General features: G+C 44.9%; 1 protein-coding gene across 1 annotated transcript in view; it reads right to left on the reverse strand.

Annotated features, from left to right (window-relative positions):
- Positions 1 to 18,804, reverse strand: part of LOC122923371 (dnaJ homolog subfamily B member 6-like) — a 106,428-nt gene extending 87,624 nt beyond the window's left edge. Inside the window, exon 1 of the mRNA XM_044274161.1 lies at positions 18,684 to 18,804. The gene's annotated coding sequence lies outside the window, so the exon portion shown is untranslated. The remainder of the gene's footprint in view (positions 1 to 18,683) is intronic.
- Between the last annotated feature and the right edge of the window lie 4,384 nt (positions 18,805 to 23,188).

A 23,188-nucleotide genomic window follows, 5' to 3' on the forward strand; every position in this document is an offset into this window, starting at 1 on the left:
TAAGGTCCGCAAAAACGGGGACCGTAGGTCTTCCTTGATTTTTGGAGGATCCACGGACATGAAAAATGAACAACAAAAAAAATCTAAGTCAAGTTTGCCATTGAAATGATAGGAAAAAACGGACACAGATCACGGACGCGGATGACAATCTTGTGTGCATCCGTGTTTTTTCACGGACCTATTGACTTGAATGGGTCCGTGAAAAAAATAGGACAGGTCATTTTTTTTCACGGTCAGGAAAAACTGATCACGGATGCGGCTGCCAAACGGTGCATTTTCCGATTTTTACACAGACCCATTGAAAGTCAATGGGTCAGCGAAAAAAAAAAAACGGAACACGGCACAACGGCCACGGATGCACACAACGGTCGTGTGCATGAGGCCACTGTGCCTTGAACACTGAGCATTTTGCTGATCTGTCGAGTCATACTGGAGGTTTTTTCTAAGATTAGGTCATTAATAAGGGTTCTTTCCCTCTACATAATCATATTTTTTTGAACTATATGAAGCACCTCCCTTCAACCCCCCCCCCAAAAGTGAGGGAAGTGCCAGTGCGTCTTATCTGAATGCTAATGATCGCTTTCATTATGGAAGGGATCATCATCACTGCACTGGCTCTACTCACCCTTCTTCTGGGCCCCGCTCTGCATTGTGTCCTGATGGCGTACAGCGCCAGGATGTAGTGCAAGCAGGCGCACACTAAGACCCGACGCTGTGTGACATCCAGAGCAAGTGAGGCAAGTTTTTTATTTTTTTTCAGCAGACCACAGATCAAATAAAAATATTCTTCTTAATTTCCTCTTCCATCTTATAGTCCAGAAAAATCAGCTGGAGTAAATATACTTTTATTTTTTACAAAAGGATCTGAAAGGGTTACAAAAACATTACCTTTCCAAACCCCCACAGCTGAAATTCTAACAATCACTAGGTGCAGACGGGACCACGAAGTGAAGGCTAATCTTTACAGCAGTTGCCAGAAAGTGCCTGCTCAGCCAACCTCTGGCAAAGGAAAACCTTTTAAAGTGATACTTCCATCAAAAAGGGGTATCATTTTCAAAATATAGATTCAGAGGAATATTTAAACCTTGGTTGTTTTTCAAGTTCTTCTGTGGAAAACCTATACAGCACAGTAATCTTGCTACTAATGTACAAGATACCAATGTTTGATCATTTTAGACCCATACCATTAACAGATATCATCTGAAAATTACTACAATGAATTCAGAACTGTAGCGAGTGTCTATGAAATACATGCAGAAAACATTCATCCAACCGCATAATATGAAAATCACTGTCTCTTCAGGTGACTTTTCAGAAAGAACTGTTGCATGTACATTATACCTGGCCATTATATGCCTTGGATCCTGCATTTATGAGTTGTCTCTCTCCTCTGCAGGCTCCATCTCCAATTGTCAGTTTTCCTTCAGCTTAACTACAGAGTGTGTGAATAGCTGCTTTGATGTCCCCCATACACTGCACAGAGAATAAGTTCCCCTCTATATTGCATACACACTCAGAAGCATGACAAATTCTATAAAGCCGTAATGAGCAATATAGAGAAAGCTTTCTGGAAGCAAAAACGTGCCTCTCATTGTGTAGCTGCTCCCTCTACCCCCGGGACAGCAGCTGTGACCTGATCTCTCAGTGTACAGATTTTAGCATTGCATGATCAGGTGAAAGGAGCCTGATAAGATTAGGTTTGTTGGCACCAACTGTGTCCTATAACAGTGTTCAACTTCAGTCTTCAGTGCCCACCTGCTGGTCATGATTTGATAATATCACAAATAGATACCTGTAGTAAGTCATGATGCAGTCAATAACTATATCACCTGTTCAAAACTAAGAAAATCCTGAAAACATGATCGGCAGGTGCCCCCTGAGAACTGGAGATGAGGAACACTGCTATAACGGAACATGACATTTGATGTGGAAAACAGCCGACAATTATTGGAGAAAATATTTCTCTAAGATCTATTACAAAGTTTCTCATCTTCACTTATACTATTGATTTATAGAAATTACATCATATTTACTCTCCAAGTAAAGTCAATTAGGGGGGAAAAAAGCTAAATGTAACACACCAAGAAACAGATCTGGATACAAAGCAAAAAGAAGCAGAAGATGACAGTCAATTATCACATGCATCAAACCTGTCAGTTATCACAATGCCTAAACAAGGGCTTATAAAATCTCTAAAATTGAATGTTTTATTTCCTACATTGAGAAAGTTTTGGAAGAATAAAAAATAAAAATCACAACACAATCCTGTAGAGGAACGATCAGCGCACTTATCCAGCAAACCTTCTGCGTCCAGGGATTTGCAGTCATTACACATCATGTGAGAGCCTATTGTTAGAAAAGTATTTCCTGCTCTGCTCGTATGGCAGTATAAACAAAAATATAAAAAAATCTGGATAATGGCTGTGCAGGCTGGGCCCATGCTGCAGACCGCAAATTGCGGTCCGCAATGCAGGAGTGCCAACCGTAGGGCTGCCACATGGGGTTCACCCTGCAAAAAAGTAGTACATGCACTACTATTTTGCGGTGAGGAGGCAGGGACAGAAGTGCTTCCACGTCTCCCTTCCACACCAACCTTCCGGATTGTGGACCCAGTCAAGTGAACACAGGTGCACACAGCCAATGCCAGTGTATGGCGGTCCCACTGTTTGCAGGCCACAATACAGCCACGGCCGGGCATCGGCCACACACATGAGTCCTAAAGCCTCATGCAGATGAGTGTGTGTCCTGTGGCCGCATTGCGCCCGCATACAGCGGGTCTGCAATACACAGGACACCGGCCGTGTGCATTCCGCATCACGGATGCAGACCCATTTACTTTAATGGCTCTGCAAATCCAGAGATGTGGTGCGGAACAGAGTGCTTTCGTGGGGTTCCGTGCTTCAGTGCAACAAAAAGATAGGACAAGTTCTATCTTTTTGCGGAACAGACGGATCGCAGATGCGCATGCAGCTGTGGCCCATGGTCAGTGCCTGTACAAATTGCGGTCCGCAGCACACGTTCGTGTGCAAGAGGCCTAAGAGTATTAAAAGGGTTTTTCCAAGATTTTAATACTGATGGCCTATCCTCTGGATAGGTCATCAGTAAAAAAAAAAAAAAAAAACTCCCAGAAAACTCCTTTAAGATTACTTGCTGCATCAATGTTAATAGGCTCTGCATTCAGATACAAGAAGCTATTCATGAAAGTCTTAGCCGATGACTTTCAGTGAATTCAAAACTTGAGTTGGGCCGATCATGTGGCAGGATGCCTTATAATTACCGGGTTTTTATGTGCTTTTAATGCCTCACTGATCTTTGGTGCACACAATAAATCCCCAGAGAAAAATACCTTGTATTACGGTGCTTCACTAATGAAGGTTCTCCAAATCCTTTTAGGAGATCGAGTATTGCCTGAAGATTAAGTGAACGTCACCAGCAAAGACAAATGTTTGACGAGAAGCATAATTACATTGAAGACGCTTGTACTCCTAAAAATCTCTTAAAGCATACCAGAGTTTCAAAAATAAAAATAAAAGTTAGCAAAATGGCTGTAATTCTTAGCAAAATCATACCTGTGAGGGAACAGTTATGTTTCGGCTTCCCTAATGTTTTTTTCAGCCATAGGATTCCCTGTTTCACCTGCACAGCTAGATGCATTTCACCCAGATGCATAGGGGGGGGGGGGTCTCATTTCTGCCAGCACTGTACTGCTGTGACATACTTTCCCTTAATTCACACCATGTTTGTATTAGCTCTGACACGCCCCCCACTTTCTCTCAGCCATCTTCTGAGTCTGTTACCAGGGACAGATCTTGTTTTGACAGCAGGCAGTGGACAGCAACTTAGGTGGAAGTGAGACCCCTAGTGGCCATGACTTTGCAGCTTTTTCAAGTGGATGCAGGCAGATTTTTTTAAAGAAGTAACTTTGAAATTTGCCAATTACCCCATTCTTTATTAAATGAAATTATACAACAGTGACTCTTTAAGCCTTATGTACACATCAGCAATTTTTGTTGTCGATAAGTGTGGCCATGCCAAATTAAGGCATATGTCCTATTCTTGTCCATATTGCAGACAGGACTAGCCCTTTCTATCGATAGGAGCAAGAAAAATACAGAATGCCATGGAGGCTATACATTTTTGCAGAACAAAATATGGACATGGCTGTGTGCATGAGGCCTTATCCTGAAAAATATGTTCTACTGCTATAGGTTCTACTGCTATAGGGAAATGTATTCTATTAATTCTGACTTTAGGGAAGACAACCTATTTCTGGATTAGGCCTCATTAACACATTAGTGTCAAGATCAGGCACAAGAGTGTTTTATCACTGGCAAAGTCCCTGAAGGGTTTGTGTTTGGTCCCTCCATGTGTCATCCGTTTCCCACACTCACTGCATGAGTGTCATCCCCCCATATGCCCAGGCATCACACACAATGTACTTATCTGGCTCCTCGGTACCCGCGTCGCTTCTCCCCGTGCACGGCGGCGGGGGGGTTTGTGTGTGTTAGCCAATGGCATCGCAGGTGAAGGTAGGGAGGCTCATTCCTGTCGCGGCCTGCTACTGGCTGCCCCCGACGCATGAATCCACGCACATGGAGAAGCGGTCATGCTGGCTTCAGTAAATACACTGTGAGGGGCCCGGAGGGGGATTTCAGAGGTTGGATAACAGCTTTAAGAAATCAGACATCCCCTTTAACTTTCTTTACATTCATTTTCAAAGTTTTTCAATATATAATTAAAATTTTAATCACCCCTCCATTTCCCATTTAAAAAAATATATTAAAAATTAATCATGGGCATCGCCATCAGAATGCCTGTACTAAAATCAAAACAGCAGACTTGCCATTTTTTGTTTGCTTCCCCTTCCCCCCCAAAATATTTAATGAAAAGTTCATTTACAAAAAAAAATAAAAATCTTACAGGAAAGGGTTAAGATGGGATAATACCAGGTAATGACATACAGAACAGAAGGGTAACCGCCTCCATCTTTCACAGGGGGGGGGGGCCCTTCCTACTTCTCAGTGACGAAAACAAACTGAAACTTGGGCTTCGTGTGCAAATTTCTTTACCAGTCATAATCTCATAGCGAGTTAGGGTCTAGAAGTTTACTTCTAGAGCAGTGTTTCCCAACCAGTGTGCCTCCAGCTGTTGCAAAACTACAACTCCCAGCATGCCCGGACAGCCTTTGGCTGTCCGGGCATGCTGGGAGTTGTAGTTTTGCAACAGCTGGAGGCACACTGGTTGGGAAACACTGCTCTAGAGCATGAAGCAAGACAACATTACCGTACCTATAACGCACAACACACCCAAGAAAGCCAGAAGATTCAGCACGCTGAAACGGCATGGAGAGGCGTCCGTCTCCTCCCAGCGTCACTTGTTTGTATTGGAGCAGTCACAGATGTGAGCACTGATCCTGGACAGCAGAGGCTAAAAGACTGCAGCAGCCTATAAAAGGCAGTTTATAACTTTACTCTAAATCTGCCCACACATGACATTACAGCTGACCACTATCTTCACTCGCTCCCCCTATTGAGTTCCGTCCCCAATACTGGGGGGAATTATCAGTTTTATCCTAATGCATTCTGAATGGAGAGCAATCTGTTCAGGATGCATCAGTTCAGTCCCTTTTACGTTTTTTGGAAGGAGAAAAAAACCACAGCATGCTGCAATTTTATTTCCGGCCAAAAATACTGAACACTTGCCGGAATGCCGGATTTACATTGAAGTGCATTAGTGCCGGATTCGGCATTAAGTGTTCCGGCAAAACAGATCCGGCTTTTCAGTCTGCGCATGTGCAGACCTTCAAAAATGCAAAAGAAAATGAAAGACCAGATCCATTTTTACGGATGACACTGGAGAGACGGATCCGTATCCATTTGACAAATGCCATCAGTTTGCGTCCGGATTGACGGATCCGGCAGGCAGTTCCAGCGACGGAACTGCCTGCTGGATTCCTCTGCCACAAGTATGAAAGTACCCAAAGCACAGCTAAAGCTTGCCATCAGCCAGGGTGTCCCTTTCATTTTCCATACAGACTTGTACGTTATCAGTAGCTATGAGCAACTCCTCCACTTTCTGGCCATACACATTAAATAGCCGTTGGGTTCGGTCTAGTGTGCATGTGTTGTCAGAGCGCTGCAGCCATGCACTTCTGGTGGTGGGTTATCTCCTAGGGCAGACATCAGAAACCTTTGGCACTCCAGCTGTTCCAAAACTACAATTCAATTCCCAGCTTTCTTCATTAATTTCTATGACCATTCTGAGAGGAGCATAGCAAGTATGCATGCTGGGAGTTGTAGTGTCACAAAAGATGGTATGCCGGAGGTTGCCTACGCCTGTCCTAGAAGAACAAAAGGATCAGGTGATAATATTCAGTCCGCCTGATCTTTCTCTCCCTCAATGTAATCTGTTAGGGATTGGGATTTGGGGAATTGGGACCTCCTCATACACAGACTTTCAGAGGGGTCTAGCTGACAATACACTAATGTTTATGGGGCCTTTACTGCATTTCCTCCATTGTCTGGGATTCCAGCTCTAGCAGAGGCAGCTGATGGCAGTGATAAGACAGGGATCACGGCTGCTATGTCAAGTATTTTGCCAATGGTATATATTAATTACAGCAGTTCACATAACTACGTAGAAGAGGAGGGCAGCGACCATTAAGCTGGCGTGCAGCAGGTACTTCCACTGAACAGTGGCGAGGTACAGATTGCTAAAAACAAAACAATGAAAGATTACTGCTGTTCTGAAACTAGCTATAAACCCCTCCTTACCAGTGATAAGGGCCATCTGCTTGTCCCCCAATGCACCCTGTGACGGGAGACAGCAGACTGAAGCCCCCCCACCATCACCACCAGAAAGAGCTCGTCATGTAACACACAACATACAGGAACCCAGAACACTGGCCACACGTAAATCACATAGCGTGAAGATACAGGAGCAGCCCTGGACACAAATTGTAGAAAAACTCCCAATGAGGCCGCCATCATCATCCGAGGGAGAAGGCAAATTGATCAGCACACCACGTGGACACCAAATATACCCAAGCTTTCCTTTTACCCAAGTTATGCTCTTTGCCAAAGAAATCACTTGTTGCAGACAGTTCTGGTGGGCAAAACTAGGATTATTTTCACAAAAGCTAAGAAAATGGAGGCAAAAAAGGTGACAAAAACTAAAACCATCCAAACACACTTTTAGGGTCCATTCACACATCCGTTTTTTCTTTCCGGATCTGTTCCGTTTTTTGCGGAACAGATCAGGACCCATTCATTTTCAATGGGTCCTGGAAAAAAAAAATATATAAATAAATAGGACAACACAATGTGTGCTGTCCGTTTCCGTTGTTCCGTTCCGCATGTCCGATTAAATATAAAACTTGTCCTATTCTTTTCCGCAAAAATCGGATCCTGGTACAATACAAAGTCAATGGTTCTGCAAAAAACGGATCACATTCGTATGTCATCCGTTTTATGCGGAATACGTTCCTGGAAATTAAATCCTGCCTACAGAAATTACTTATTCGCTTTTTTTTTTCCAATGAAATCCAAACAACTTTATTTGCTTTGTGAAATTTATACACGTTTCCGTTTTTTGCGCAAAAAACAGATGACATACGGAAACATTTTCAGGAACAACGGATACGCAAAAAATGGACCGAAATTCGGGATATAGAAAAATACTGACGTGTGAATGTAGCCTTAAGGGGGTTGTCCAGCAGATAAAATATTCCTAGAACAGGGACAAAAATCTGTTATAAACAAAACAATAAATAAACACAGAAACAATACTCCCCTCAGTGATCGCCTGCTGCTCCTCCGATACTTCCCGGGTCCCACTCTAGTCCGTACTGTCTCCCAACACACAGGACCCTCTACACGAATCACAGGAAGGAGGGTCTCTGCTATGTCCAGTTATCGGCTGAGGGGGTCATTTCTATTTTTTTACCCATTTGGCCACTTTTCTAAGAATTTCCGTTAGAAAACGTCTGATAGATCAGGTCTGTTCACATAGATATAAATACATTTGGCTTTATTTTATAGCAAATAGCCCAATTCAGATATTAACCTGTCAGATGCCAAAAGGAGCCATGGGAATATAACCAGTAACTACTGTAGTGTTGTGGCAGACCAAGGGTCAGTCATGTGAGGATCGATACCACATGTTCAGGTGAATGATGTCAACGGAGGAAAATGACAGGGGTCAGCGGATAGTTGAAAACTCTGCCAGGATCCCAAAAAGGGAGTGACATGATTGGTTTACAAATGTTCCGACAATCACTTCTGATTGGGACACAAATACTTCTAATTGGTCAGAACTGAATCCATCTATTGATTCGTTAGCATTCTATATTCTACTAATGTGTTAATAGCCAAGACCTTATCTAAAACACACATATGCTAACTTCTATAGTTTAGCTTATGTCATTGTCATCTTATGGCGCACACAGAAATTAAACACAAAGGGCCAGATTTATCATTACTCTGAGGCCCCTTTCACACAAGCGAGTTTTCCGCACGGGTGCAATGCGTGACATGAACGCATTGCACCCACACTGAATCAGGACCCATTCATTTCTATAGGGGCTGTGCGCACACGAGCGGTGATTTTCACGCATCACTTATGCGTAGCATGCTCTAAATTCTGTGTTTTTTCACGCAACGCAGGCCCCATAGAAGTAAATGGGGCTGCGTGAAAATTGCAAGCAAGTGCAGATGCGGTTGCTAGGAGACTATCAGGATGGGGACCCGATCATTATTATTTTCCCTTATAACAGTTATAAGGGAAAATAGCATTATTAATACAGAATGCATAGTAAAATAGGGCTGGAGGGGATATCTCTATCTCCATCTCCTTAATCCACAGCCCGGCTTCTCTTCTGTCTTCATCTTTGCTGTGCACAGGAAAAGGACCTTTGATGACGTCACTGCGATCATCACATGGTCCGTCACATGATCCATCACCATGGTAAAAGATCATGTGATGGACAAGTGATGGAGAGCAGTGACGTCAAAGGTCTTTTCCTGTGCACAGCAAAGACAGAAGAGAAGCCGGGCTGCGCGATCAAGTGGATTAAGGCGAGTTATATTATTTTTTTTTAACCCCTCCAGCCCTATTGTACTTAGCATTCTGTATTCAGAATGCTATTATTTTTCCTTATAACCACAACACCTAACCCAAACCTGAGCTTCTGTGAAGAAGTCCGGGTACCAAACATGCCGATTTTTCTCACGCGCGTGCAAAACACATTACAATGTTTTGCACCCGCGCAGAAAAAACGCAAACTTGGAACGCAATCGCAGTGAAAACTGACTTGTTTTAGTGTCAAAGAATCGCACCATTTTCCCCCGAACACATCCGGCCCCAATCATTGCACGTCTTTACGAAAAAGTCGCATGTTCTTTTTAAAAGTTGCATAAGATAAGCATGATCCTCACTGGAGTGATTTTGTGACTTTTTTAATTGTCGCAATAGTAAATCTGTCTAGAGATTCATTTACATAAGAAAACACGCCCACTTTCAGAAAACTGTCGAACATAGTGCAGAGCCAATAAAAGTTTAAGTGAATGCGCAAAAATTTGCGACTTTCACTCCATTATTCTGACTTGAGCTAATGATAAATCTGGCCCAAAGTCTCTTTATAAAATCCAGTTTTCCTTAAAGGGCTTCTGTCACCCCCCATTGTGCAATTTTCATTAGCTGACATTAGCTATTTGCTAATGTCAGCTGAGTGCAATCATACATGTCCTACTTTGTCTGTGGCTTATTTCTTGTAAAAATCATTTTTATCATATGCAAATTTCTTGACTATCAGCAAATTGGGCGTGTACTTTCTGGTAGCTGCCTTATCTAGACACGCCCCATCTCCTCTTGATAGACAGGGCCAGCGAGCGCTCTCCTCCTCCCGCTGACCCCGTCTGCTGCTGAATTCCCACGCCTGTGCCGTTACTCGATCGGCGAAGGACGCACGCTTGCCAGCCCCTTCCTCAGTGCGCCGATTACATCACACTACACCCAGAAGAGAAGACTGCCGATTATCGCTCATGCCGGCAGTCTTGTCCTCCGGGTGTAGTGTGACGTAATCTGCGCAGGCGCACTGAGGAAGGAGCTGGCAAGCGCGCGTCCATTCAGCAGCAGACTATGGTGACGGATGTATACAGTAAACAGGACAAAATCGTTATGTGAATCCAACCTAATAGGGCCTTTATCATCAAACTGTCATTGTGAGAGACGCATAAAAAAAACACACACACACACACACACACACACACACACCTATTATTCAGGTGATTAAACTCCCCATAAGGCCCCATTCAGAAACATATGGTTGTCATGCCCAAAAAAAATGGTCCGCAATACATGGACACTGGCGGACTGAATTCAGGGCTGCAGTGCCAACCCATTGACTTGAAGGGGTCCAAGATCCGCAAGATATGTGTAAAACTTGTCTGTGTAACAAACACTGCAGACAGGAGACACAGCTTAAAGAGGAGCCGTCACCTCTCCTGACAAGTCTGTTTTAATAGCTCCATGCATTCCCCATGTAATAACAATTCTGTAACCTCTATTCTTATAGCTCTATGTTGTGCCATTCCTTTATTATTTCTACTAGAAGTTATGAATGAATTGCTAGCAGTCTGCAGTAAGGGTACAGAGGGGAGGTAACAAGTTAGGGGGGTACCTGTACAGACTGACTATCCAATCAGTGCTGCCATTTTCAGACTGTGGGTACACCGCACACCCCCCCCCCCCCTCCAAACTGGTTAACTCCCCTCTGTGCCCTTACTGCAGACTGCTAGCAATGCATTCATAACTTCTAGCAGAAATAATAAAGGAATGGTACAACAGAGCCATAAGAATAGATGCTCCAGAATTGTTATTACATGGGGAATGCACGAAGCTATTAAAATAGGCAGGTCAGAAGTGGGGACAGCAACTCTTTAAAGAGTTTGTCATGGCGGTCTAGGTTAAACGGCAGAGATGAGGAAAGAAGATTTACACCACAGTAGATGTCACTGGATGTAAGAAGTATGTGGTGCTGTATTCTCCTCTATGTATTGTAGAGCTGGCTCACTACCATGACCCATGTCTCACCTCAATTCTTTTTACTACGCATGTTATATTAAAATGCATATTATATACATTTAAAATTTGTCAACTACAAATTTAATTTGGCTCCTCAATATTACAGTTTAGGAGCCAATGGCCCCTAGGTATTTTTTTTGTCTGGAGCACTGAGATTTATCAAAACTGGCGCAAAGGAAAGCTCTTTTGGAAAATGAAAGGTGGTTGCTATGGGCAACTATGCCAGCTTCCCTTTATACCAGTTTTGATAAATCTCCCCCAATGCCTTTTCACGCATTCCTTCCTGGTGAAGAGGACTGTATCCCACCTTCACACATCATAGACACGCTGCAGAACTGCATACAGAAAATCTGCAGTGCTGTACTGTACCAGCAAACAGTTTTTAGCAGGTCTCATCCACATACCACAGAAAGAAAAAAATTATCTGCACCATGGCAGCTATGCTGTAGATTTTCATAGCAGATGCTAAGAGTGAAATGTGACTCACATCAGCAGCAATACTGAAACAAAACCCTGCACACATCATTAGTGGCAATGGGCAGTGCGCCCCCACCCCCTCAGTATTGATCATTGGTGGCAGGGGGCCCCCTCCCCCCCCCCACATCATTGGTGGCAGCAGCAGTTCCGATCAGAGCTCTGATCGGTTACCATGGCAGGCAGGAGTCACGCTACTGAAGTCCTGGCTGCCATGATATGTCAGTGAGCAGCATTATACTCACGTGCGCCGTGGCTGCCGGGAGCTCCTTCTGTCTGTGCGGCGCATTTCTAATGCCTATAGCATAGACCTATGAGAAGGAGCGCACATATGGCAGCCAGGACTTCAGTAGCGCGACTCCTGGCTACCATGGTAACCGATCGGAGCCCCAGCATTACACTGCTGGGACTCTGATTGGCACTGCCGCTCCGTGATATCGCGGTCCGGCGATATGCACAAAATCCATATCGTGGCACAAATTTATATCGCCCACCCCTTCTGCACACAAAAAAAATTATTACACTTACCGGTAATCGGATTTTCCAGAGCGATGACTGAGGACTCCCATTTATTACAGCTCAAATATAAAGCATACACTCACAATACAGGGAGAAAGGGGCCTCCAATATTGACAACCAGGACGCTACTGCGGTCCTGGTTGCCATGGTTACTTAGCAATTTTTAGAAGCCTTATACTTACCTGCGAGCTGCAATGTCTGACCGGCTGGGCGCTCCTCCTACTGGTAAGTGAAAGGTCTGTGCGGCGCATTGCTTATAGCACAGATCTGTCACTTACCAGTAGAAGGAGCGCCCGGCCGGTCAGACATCGCAGCTCGCATGCAAGTATAATGCTTCTAAAAATTGCTAAGTAACCATGGCAACCAGGACTGCAGTAGCATCCTGGTTGCCATGGTTACCAATCGGAGCCCCAGCGATTAAACTGCGATCGGTACTCTCTGCTGCCACCAATGATAGGGGGGAGATTTTAAATAGGAGGGGGTGGGAGGGGCCACCAATGTGTTAACTACAGGGGAGGGAGGGGGGGCCGGCCGCACTGGCCACCAATGAGTTAAATACATGGGGGGGCAGTCAGGCAGCAGGGGGCAGTCATGTACACGGTTCTTTTAGCATATTCTAACTTAAAGCGTCCCCATTACCATGGGAACGCCTCTGTGTTAGAATATACTGTTGGATCTGAGTTTCACGTTCTAACTCAAATCCGATTGTATATTCTAACAGAGGCGTTCCCATGGTGATGGGGACTCTTAAAGTTAAAATATACCATCGGATTGGAGAAAGGGACTTCTGACTTTACATTGAAAGTCAATGGGGGACGGATCCGTTGCAAGTGCACCATATTGTGTCAACGTCAAACGGATCCGTCCCCATTGACTTGCATTGTAATTCAGGACGGATCCGTTTGGCTCCGCACGGCCAGACGGACACCAAAACGACTTTTTTCATGTCCGTGGATCCTCCAAAAATCAAGGAAGACCCACGGACGAAAAAAAAAGGTCATGGACCTACGGACCACGTTTTTGCGAACCTTAAAAAAAAAAAAAAAAAAAACAGTCGTGTGCATGAGGCCTAAGGCAGTGATCAGGAATTTTGCTCAGCTATACCCGACAGACCCAATGAGGTAAATGGCAGCAACACACGTGACCAGCATTCAATAGGGAGAACACAGGATCACTGTTCTCGTGATTAGTGGAAGTATTAGTGCCTGGGCACCCACAGACTAGTCCCGTGTCCTATGTATTGTTTTTTCGAAAACCCCTTTAGGGGTATTCCGGGATTTTAATATTGATGAGTATCATCAATATCAGATAGGAGGGGGCTCTGGCAACCCTGCTGATCAGCTGGTTGAAGAGAAGGCCGCTCACTGTGCCAGCGCAGCCTTCTCTTAACTGAACCTCCTGACGAAGCTTATGTGAAACACACGTCAAGCTGTTTGAACCCCCTGCTCCACGCTCCTTCAAACAGGTCTCCAGGTTGGTTATTTCCTTGATTTATGTTTTGGTGAAGTGTATGGACACTTCCTCTTCTGTCCTGTAGTGACTGAGGAGTGGAAGCAGCTTTAAGTAGGGTTTGAACCCCCCACTGCAGTGTGGGGTCCTCCGCCTAGTTACTGGATTATTATAGAGATTGGAAACCCCTGTATAAGTTACATGTATTTTCAACTCTCAAGGTTTTCCGGTTTGATTGCAGCCGGCTTTAATTTTTTTGAGACTTCATTTGTTTTGGTTTTCGTTCTCCTAATTGTTTACCTGCTTGCCGTTGACATTGCAGCAGCGAGCAGGTGTACCGTAACTACTAGGCCGTCCCATGCACTTCGACAGCAAGCATGTAAGCAATGAAAGGACGGTTGTGCTCACACAGAGGGGGCGCAGGGTGTCGGACCCCCACCAATCTGATATTGATGACCTATTCTGAGGATGGGACATCAATATAAAAAATCCCAGAAAACCCCTTTAAGGCTGTATTAGGCAGACAAGCGATGATATGGCAGTGTAATACTGCCGTCGATTACCCAATAAACGAGCAAATACTTGTTCAACAGGCAATCCAAATCTTTCAACAGGTGTAAAAATTATTGTTTGCACAATCTGCTGCCAGCAAACCATGATTCAGTATAGGGAAGAGTAATGGCATAGTGATACTGCCTTCCCATACTGTGGAGGAGACCGCGGCATGAGCAAACGATTGTCAGGAATGCTTCCCTCCGACAACATCTTGCCTGATCTGGCCGTCTAATACAGCTTTAGGTTAGGGTCACACTTGACTGATTAATTGCGAATGTTCTGGTATGTTTTTGTTGCCGAAATGCTGCTTAGATTCTCATTTTTCATTCTTTGCACTGAAAGCGTGAAATCCGCGGTATAAAATCGACATGCTGCAGATTTCAAACGCCCACCACAAGTCAATTTCGGCTGCAGATTTGTTCTGCCACGTGTGACGGAGAATTGCTGAAAACTCATTCACTTCTCATCAAGGCTTGGGCGTCACTTAAGCCTCATGCACATCAGCACGTTTCCAGTGTGCATCTGATGTACCTGAATTTTGCGGAATGAATGTGGACCCATTCATTCCAATGGGACGGCAAAAGATGCGGACGGCACAACGTGCACTGGTCTGTTCTTTAAGGCCTCATGCACACGGCTGTGCCGTTTTTTGCGGTCCGCAAACCGCGGATACGCGGAAAAAAAAGGAAGCCACAAACAGAATCCGCAAAACACTGAAGTGGAATGCTGTCCACATCTTTTGCGGCCCCATTGAAATGAATGAGTCTGCATCTGAGGCGCCAAAATGGCGGCTCAGATGCAGACCCAAACAGTTGTGTGCATGAGGCTTAAAAGGGAACCTGTCACCGGGATTTTGTGTATAGAGCCAAGGACATGGGTTTCTAGATGGCCGCTAGTACAGCCGCAATACCCAGTCCCCATAGCTCTCTTTTATTGTGTAAAAAAGGCGTTTTGATACATATGCAAATTAACCTGAGATGAGTCCTGTATGCGAGATGAGTCAGGGACAGGACTCATCACAGGTTAATTTGCATATGTATCAAATCGTTTTTTTCATAATAAAAGCACACAGAGCTATGGGGACTGGGTATTGCGGATGTGCTAGCGGCCATCTAGCAACCCGTGTCCTCAGCTCTGTACACAAAATCCTGGTGACAGGTTCCCTTTAAGCCTGCAAAAAAAAAAAAAAAAATAGAACATGTTGTCTTCTCGATTTGGCGGACAAGTGTAGGACATTTCTACAAGAGTTAAAAAAAAAAAAAAAATTATAAAAAATTCGGCTTGCACACAGCCAGGATCAGCGTTTTGCAGATCTGCAGTTTGTGAACCACAAGACACTTCAGGTGCATGAGGGCTTACGTGAAAAGGCGTGAAAAAGCATCCTATGACATCCAAGGGCAACATCTGCATGGAGTTTGTATGTTCTCCCCTTGTTTGTATGGGTTTCCTCCCACACTCTAAAGACACACTGATAGGGAACTTAGGCCACTTTCACACTAGCGTTCGTCGGTCCGCTCGTGAGCTCCGTTTGAAGGGGCTCACGAGCGGACCCGAACGCAGCCGTCCAGCCCTGATGCAGTCTGAATGGAGCGGATCCGCTCAGACTGCATCAGTCTGGCGGCGTTCAGCCTCCGCTCCGCTCGCCTCAGCACGGACAGGCGGACAGCTTGCAGCGTTCGGGTGTCCGCCTGGCCGTGCGGATCCGTCCAGACTTACAATGTAAGTCAATGGGGACGGATCCGTTTGAAGATGCCACAATGTGGCTCAATCTTCAAGCGGATCCGTCCCCCATTGACTTTACATTGAAAGTCTGGACGGATCCGTCCGAGGCTATTTTCACACTTAGCTTTTTTTTTTGCCATTTTAATGCAGACGGATCCGTTCTGAACGGAGCCTCCGTCTGCATTATTATGAGCGGATCCGTTCAGAACGGATCCGTCCGAACGCTAGTGTGAAAGTAGCCTTAGATTGTGAGCCCCATTGGGGACAGAGTGATGCTAATGTCTGTAAAGGGCTGCGGAATATAGTAGCGCTATATAAGTGCATAAAATAAATAAATGACACGACCCATACGCTGTTAGTGCTTTAGAAAAATCTGAATTTGAGGCCAAGCTAACATTACGGACACCCGTGGAGAACTGTCAATTGCCTAGAAGAAATGTTGCAGGGCAGCATCATACACATTACTGGAGACTCATGAAAAAAGTCTATGGCTACCTGCACACCGATGCGGCCGTCTTGCAGAAATTCCACACCAAAAACCGCATGTGTTACTTGCGGTTTTTGGTGCTGATTTGATAGGTTTTTTGCCGCAGATCTCATCCTTGCATTGAAAAAGGCAAAATCTGCACAAAAGAATCAACGTGCTGCGGCTCTCAAAATCTGTATGACAGGCCAATTTCCACATGGAACGAAGAAGTGAAGTGTACATGAGATTTGGCTAATCTCAAACACATCGCTGGCGTTGTATAACTCTGCGTTCTTAGGGTCCATTCACACGTCCGTTGTTTCTTTCCTGATCTGTTCCGTTTTTTGCTGAACAGATCTGGACCAGATCTGTACCATTTCATTTTCAATGGGTCCTGAAAAAAATCTGACATTGTGCTGTCCGTTTTTTTTCAGGACCCATTGAAAATGAATGGGTCCAGATCTGGTCCAGATCTGTTCCGCAAAAAACGGAACAGATCAGGAAAGAAAAAACGGACGTGTGAATGGACCCTTACACCGCACACAACACCTGGAAAATTTACCGTACTAAAAGGGGTAAGAGAGGAGTGAAACCTACTCCCGTCAAGGACTGGCGTAGTTTTCACTCCTGGCGCATAGACGACCGGAGACGCACCTAATTACGAGGCCTGCTGTTTACGGTGAACTCCAACAGATGTCAAAAGGCTACATTGAAAGTAGCCTTAAGGGGGTTGTCTCATCACGCCATAACTAAGGGGAGATGAGACACAGTCCGGACCACCTCCCAGCCGGGAAGCAGTGGAGTGCATTGCTGTGCACGAGAGCTACTGAAACAGCGCACACCACAAGCTCTGCGGTCTCCCTAACAAGAAACAGCAGAGCTTGTGGTGCTACACGGTTTCAGTAGCTCTCATGCACAGCAATGCGCCCCGCTGTTTCCCGGTCGGGAGGTGGTCCGGACTGTCATCTCTCCATAGTAACAGCGTGATGAGACAACCCCTTTAAGGGTACTTTCACACTTGCGGCAGGACAGATCCGACAGGCTGTTCACCATGTCGGATCCGTCCTGCAGCTATTTCGCCGTGCCGCCGCTCCGTCCCCATTGACTATAATGGGGACGGGGGCGGAGCTCCAGCGCAGCACGGCGAAAAGCCGCCGGACTAAAATTACTGCATGTCAGGCTTTTTAGTCCGGAGCCTCTCGCCGTGCACCGCTGCCATTATAGTCAACGGGGACGGAGCGGTGGTCCGGCGAAATAGCCGCAGGACGGATCCGACATGGTGAACAGCCTGTCGAATCCGTCCTGCCGCAAGTGTGAAAGTAGCCTAAGCCCGTCATCATGTGTCACCTGGAAATGAGATGACCTGTGGCGAGGGAATCCGGAACGCTTCATATGTCATCAAAGCCCCTGACACATCCATTAAACCAGGGATGCACAACCTGCAGTTGGCCCATGTGGGGCCCTCGATACCATTCTATGCGGCCCCCACCCATCTGGTAAAAGGCAGGTCTGTTTTGTGGCAGCTCACTTCATTTTTTTGTATTCTCTCATTTATGGCCTATGTCGTGTGTTCAATGTGTCACACACAGTATGTCAGTGGTAATACCCCTTTTATTTTAGTTTTACTTTCGGTCCTTGGGATTGGTGTAGTCTGACAGTGTAGCCCCCAATAGGTTATGCGCCCCTGTGTGAATAGGCCCAAATGCATCCCACATGACATATCTATCTCTAGATGGTGTTTTACCCGCAAGGAAAATAAATAAAATGCAGAAAAACACCAGACAAACCACTAAAAACATAAAACCTGCAGGAGAACAGCCCCTTTTGGTGTTCGTCGGTGTAATGAGATCTATGGGTCGGTTTCTGAGGGGCTGGGAAATTCCGCACAGCTCAGGGTAGTCAGGAAAGGCAGTCTGAACAGAGCCCTATGAGAAGGCCATGTAAACATTTCCAAACATTTCTCATGCTATTAACAGATAAACTGGACAATTCCTTTGAGAGCATCATTTGCGCATATTTCATCCATAAATAGTGAAATTAATCGATACGAGATATTTCCATGCATAGCGGGGGGGGGGGGGACACAATGGACGCGGGGCAGGAGACTGGCACAAGCTGCTGTCCGGCAGACAGAAGCGGTCACCAGCCAATGGGAGCAGAGCGACACAATGATGACAACTACCTGGGCATGCTGGGACTTGTAGTACTACACCACCTGCCCTGCAACCAGCTGCGTACTAGCCGCAGTCTGCAGCCGCCATGACAGCAGCGGGGTGTGAGGGGCGCACAGCGGGCAGCACGTCTCCCGTCCCTGCATTGTCCGCCCCGGGGCCTTTCCCGTCACATCCCACGGCCGAGGAGCGGAGCCACCGCCGGTTTACAGCTCACGGCCACATCCTCCCCTCATCCCCCTCACCTCTGCCCGTAGATATCGCCTCACACTCGGCTCGCCGGTCTCCGCTGCTTCAGACGCAGTTATCAACCCAGGACCGGAAGTGTGCGTTACTAACGCGAGGCTTGGGAGAACGTCACGTCCGGTCTCTTGTCTGAAGGGACAAAGACACAGGAATTTTCTGGAAAGGTCTACAGGGGGCGCTGTGACCTCGGGGGCTTATTTAGCTAGAGCTGCACTTGCGCGACAATTCGTGTAGCAGGAGACTGTCGCGACATACAGGTTCTGCTATGTGTCACAGCTACAGCAGGGGAGGACAGTGCACATGGCTGGGTATAGAACGCCCTGGATTCGGACACGTTAGAGTGGATGGGCCAATTCACATGTCCAGTTTTCCATACAGACCGTTGGTTGGTACAAAGGAAATTCCAGTGTTTGCCCATGTGGGCCAATTCTCATGCATGACGTGCCCGATTAAGGGGCGCTCCAGGCTACGGACCTGGATAACCTATTTTTAGGATAGTTCATTAAAGGGGTTCTCCGTGCGCCATGTCCTCAAACAGCTGATTGACGGGGTGTTCAATAAAAAAAAAAGCCTGGACAACCCCTTTAATATCAGATCAGTAGGGGGTCCGGAGCCTCCACAGCTGTTTCAGACCGCCGCCGAGAGGAAAACCCGCACACAGACGCCATCTTTGTGTGGTCACTTTTCCTTCGGAAGTTTTTCTTTTTTTTAAGCGCATGAAAAAGGGGATGACATGCTGATTCCATGTGGACAAAGAAAACAGAAATGGAACTCAGTTTTAGGCTACATTCACACGTCAGTATTTTTCTATATCCCGAATTTCGGTCAGTTTTTTGCGGATCCGTTGTTCCTGAAAATGTTTCCGTATGTCATCCGTATGTATACATTTCAATAAGCAAATAAAGTTGTTTGGATTTCTTTGAAAAATAATTGAAAAAAAAAAGTTTCTGTTTGCAGGATTTAATTTCCAGGAACGGAATCCGCATAAAACGGATGACATACGTTTTTTGCGGATCTATTGACTTTGTATTGTACCAGGATCCGATTTTTGCGGAAAAAAAATATGACATGTTTTATATTTTTTCAGACATGCAGAACGGAACAACAGATTTTTTTCAGGACCCATTGAAAATGAATGGGTCCAGATCTGGTCCAGATCTGTTCCGCAAAAAACGGAACAGATCAGAAAAAGAAAAAACGGACGTGTGAATGGACCCTAACCCTTTCAGGACCCTGTCATTTTTCACCTTAAGGACCAGGCCATTTTTAGCAAATCTGACCTGTGTCACTTTATGTGGTGATAAGTTTAAAATGCCTTTACTTAGGCGACTTACTAGCGGCAGCCTTCTCCGGCGGGGGAACAGCCTGCCGGATCCGTTCTGCCTCTGGTGCACGTGTGCCGCCGGAGTTCCGCTCTAGCCCCATTGACTATAATGGGGGCGGTCCAGAGTTCCTGCGGCAGCACGGCAAACATGACTAGAGGTGGCTAGAATAAAACTACAACATGTTTTATTTAGGCCGCCTCTCAGCATGTTTGCTGTGCCCGCCCCCATTACAGGGAGTGCAGAATTATTAGGCAAGTTGTATTTTTGAGGATTAATTTTATTATTGAACAACAACCATGTTCTCAATGAACCCAAAAAACCCATTAATATCAAAGCTGAATATTTTTGGAAGTAGTTTTTAGTTTGTTTTTAGTTTTAGCTATTTTAGGGGGATATCTGTGTGTGCAGGTGACTATTACTGTGCATTATTATTAGGCAACTTAACAAAAAACAAATATATACCCATTTCAATTATTTATTTTTACCAGTGAAACCAATATAACATCTCAACATTCACAAATATACATTTCTGACATTCAAAAACAAAACAAAAACAAATCAGTGACCAATATAGCCACCTTTCTTTGCAAGGACACTCAAAAGCCTGCCATCCATGGATTCTGTCAGTGTTTTGATCTGTTCACCATCAACATTGCGTGCAGCAGCAACCACAGCCTCCCAGACACTGTTCAGAGAGGTGTACTGTTTTCCCTCCTTGTAAATCTCACATTTGATGATGGACCACAGGTTCTCAATGGGGTTCAGATCAGGTGAACAAGGAGGCCATGTCATTAGATTTTCTTCTTTTATACCCTTTCTTGCCAGCCACGCTGTGGAGTACTTGGACGCGTGTGATGGAGCATTGTCCTGCATGAAAATCATGTTTTTCTTGAAGGATGCAGACTTCTTCCTGTACCACTGCTCTCATTTCATCAGTCCATAAAACCTTAGAAAAATCAGTCTTGAGATATTTCTTGGCCCAGTCTTGACGTTTCAGCTTGTGTGTCTTGTTCAGTGGTGGTCGTCTTTCAGCCTTTCTTACCTTGGCCATGTCTCTGAGTATTGCACACCTTGTGCTTTTGGGCACTCCAGTCATGTTGCAGCTCTGAAATATGGCCAAACTGATGGCATCTTGGCAGCTGCACGCTTGACTTTTCTCAGTTCATGGGCAGTTATTTTGCGCCTTGGTTTTTCCACACGCTTCTTGCGACCCTGTTGACTATTTTGAATGAAACGCTTGATTGTTCGATGATCACGCTTCAGAAGCTTTGCAATTTTAAGAGTGCTGCATCCCTCTGCAAGATATCTCACTATTTTGACTTTTCTGAGCCTGTCAAGTCCTTCTTTTGACCCATTTTGCCAAAGGAAAGGAAGTTGCCTAATAATTATGCACACCTGATATAGGGTGTTGATGTCATTAGACCACACCCCTTCTCATTACAGAGATGCACATCACCTAATATGCTTAATTGGTAGTAGGCTTTCGAGCCTATACAGCTTGGAGTAAGACAACATGCATAAAGAGGATGATGTGGTCAAAATACTCATTTGCCTAATAATTCTGCACTCCCTGTATATTCAATGGATCCAGAGCGGACCTCCGGCGGCACGTGTGCACTAGCGGCAGCACGGAGAAGGCAGCCGCTAGTGTGAAAGTAGCCTTATCCAGGCCATTCTGAGATTGTTTTCTCGTCACATATTGTACTTCATGACCGTGGTAAATTTCTCAACTTTTATAATACATAGTAATACCTCCAAAAATAGTTATTACTTTACATTCCCCATATGTCTACTTCATGTTTGGATCATTTTGTAAATGACATTTTATTTTTGGGAGACGTTAGAAGTTTAGAAGCAAACCTTAAAATTTTTAAGAAAATTTCCAAAACCCAGTTTTCTTAAGGACCAGTTCAGTCATGAAGTCACTTTCTGGGGCTTACATATTAGAAACCACCCATACATTTTAGAAACTAAACCCCTCAAGCTATTCAAAACTGATTTTACAAACGTTGTTAACCCTTTAGTTGCCCCACGAGAATTAAAGGAAAATGGGAATGAAATTTCAAAACTTCACTTTTTTTTAGCAGATTTAAAATTTTAATCAATTTTTTTCTGCAACACATCAAGGGTTAACAGCCAAACAAAACTCAAAATCTATTACCCTGAATTTGGAGTTTATAGAAACACCCCATATGTGCTCAAAAACTGATGCATGGGCGCACAGCAGGCTTCAGAGTGGAAGGAGCACCATATGGCTTTTGGAGAGCGGATTTAGCTGGAATGGTAATTGGGAGCAATGTCGCATATGCAGACACCCTGAGGTGGCCCTACAGTGGAAACTCCCAAAAAGTGACCCTATTTTGAAAACCACACCCCTCAAGGAATCTTTCAAGGTGTGTAGTGAGCACTTTGACCCATCAGGTGTTTCACAGAATTAGGAAACACTTGGCTGTGAAAAGGAAAAATTACAATTCTTTCCCGAAAAAGTAGTTTTACACCCACATTTTTCACTTTTCCAAAGGGTAACAGGACAAAATGCACCCACATGGATTTTGCTGGCAGGCCTGAATTGGCAGACATGAATTTTTTTTTTTCCAACATTTCTTATTCAATTTTCAGTTGAACATTTCCAGAAGCATATGGACAATATTGACAAGTTCATTCGTCAGTAATACATATATACATGTATAATATCCATTTCACATAGTCAAGTGCATGCCTATATGAATCCCTCAACATCTTTCCCTCCCCCACCCCGTAACCCTTTCCCATCTGGATACGGCCGTCACTCCTTATTTAATATACCTATACGTATCTTACTGACATTTCAGGTCCCTAATCTACCTTCAAATTCCCCAATGTCCCTTTTAAGTCTCTAACCAAATACCACTCTGTAAGCTTGAAATTTGTCATAAGAGTGGCAGACATGGATTTTAGGTGCCATGTCGCATTTAAAAAATTTCTGAAGTCCCCAAAAATGAAAACCTCCAAGAAGTGACCCCATTTTGGAAAGTGCACCCCCATACGAACATTTTAAGGGGTGGCAAAGGCACTTTTAACCTAACAGGTGTTTCACAGAAATAAATATGTAGTGGTTGGTGAAAAGTAGATCTGTAAGCTATGAGGACTAAATCAGAGGTATAAGGTGGTAAAACTACAGGGTACATCATGGATGAAAT

The sequence above is a fragment of the Bufo gargarizans genome, unplaced genomic scaffold (genome assembly GCF_014858855.1).
Source record: "Bufo gargarizans isolate SCDJY-AF-19 unplaced genomic scaffold, ASM1485885v1 original_scaffold_1523_pilon, whole genome shotgun sequence".
In the NCBI taxonomy this organism is placed as follows: Eukaryota; Metazoa; Chordata; class Amphibia; order Anura; family Bufonidae; genus Bufo; species Bufo gargarizans.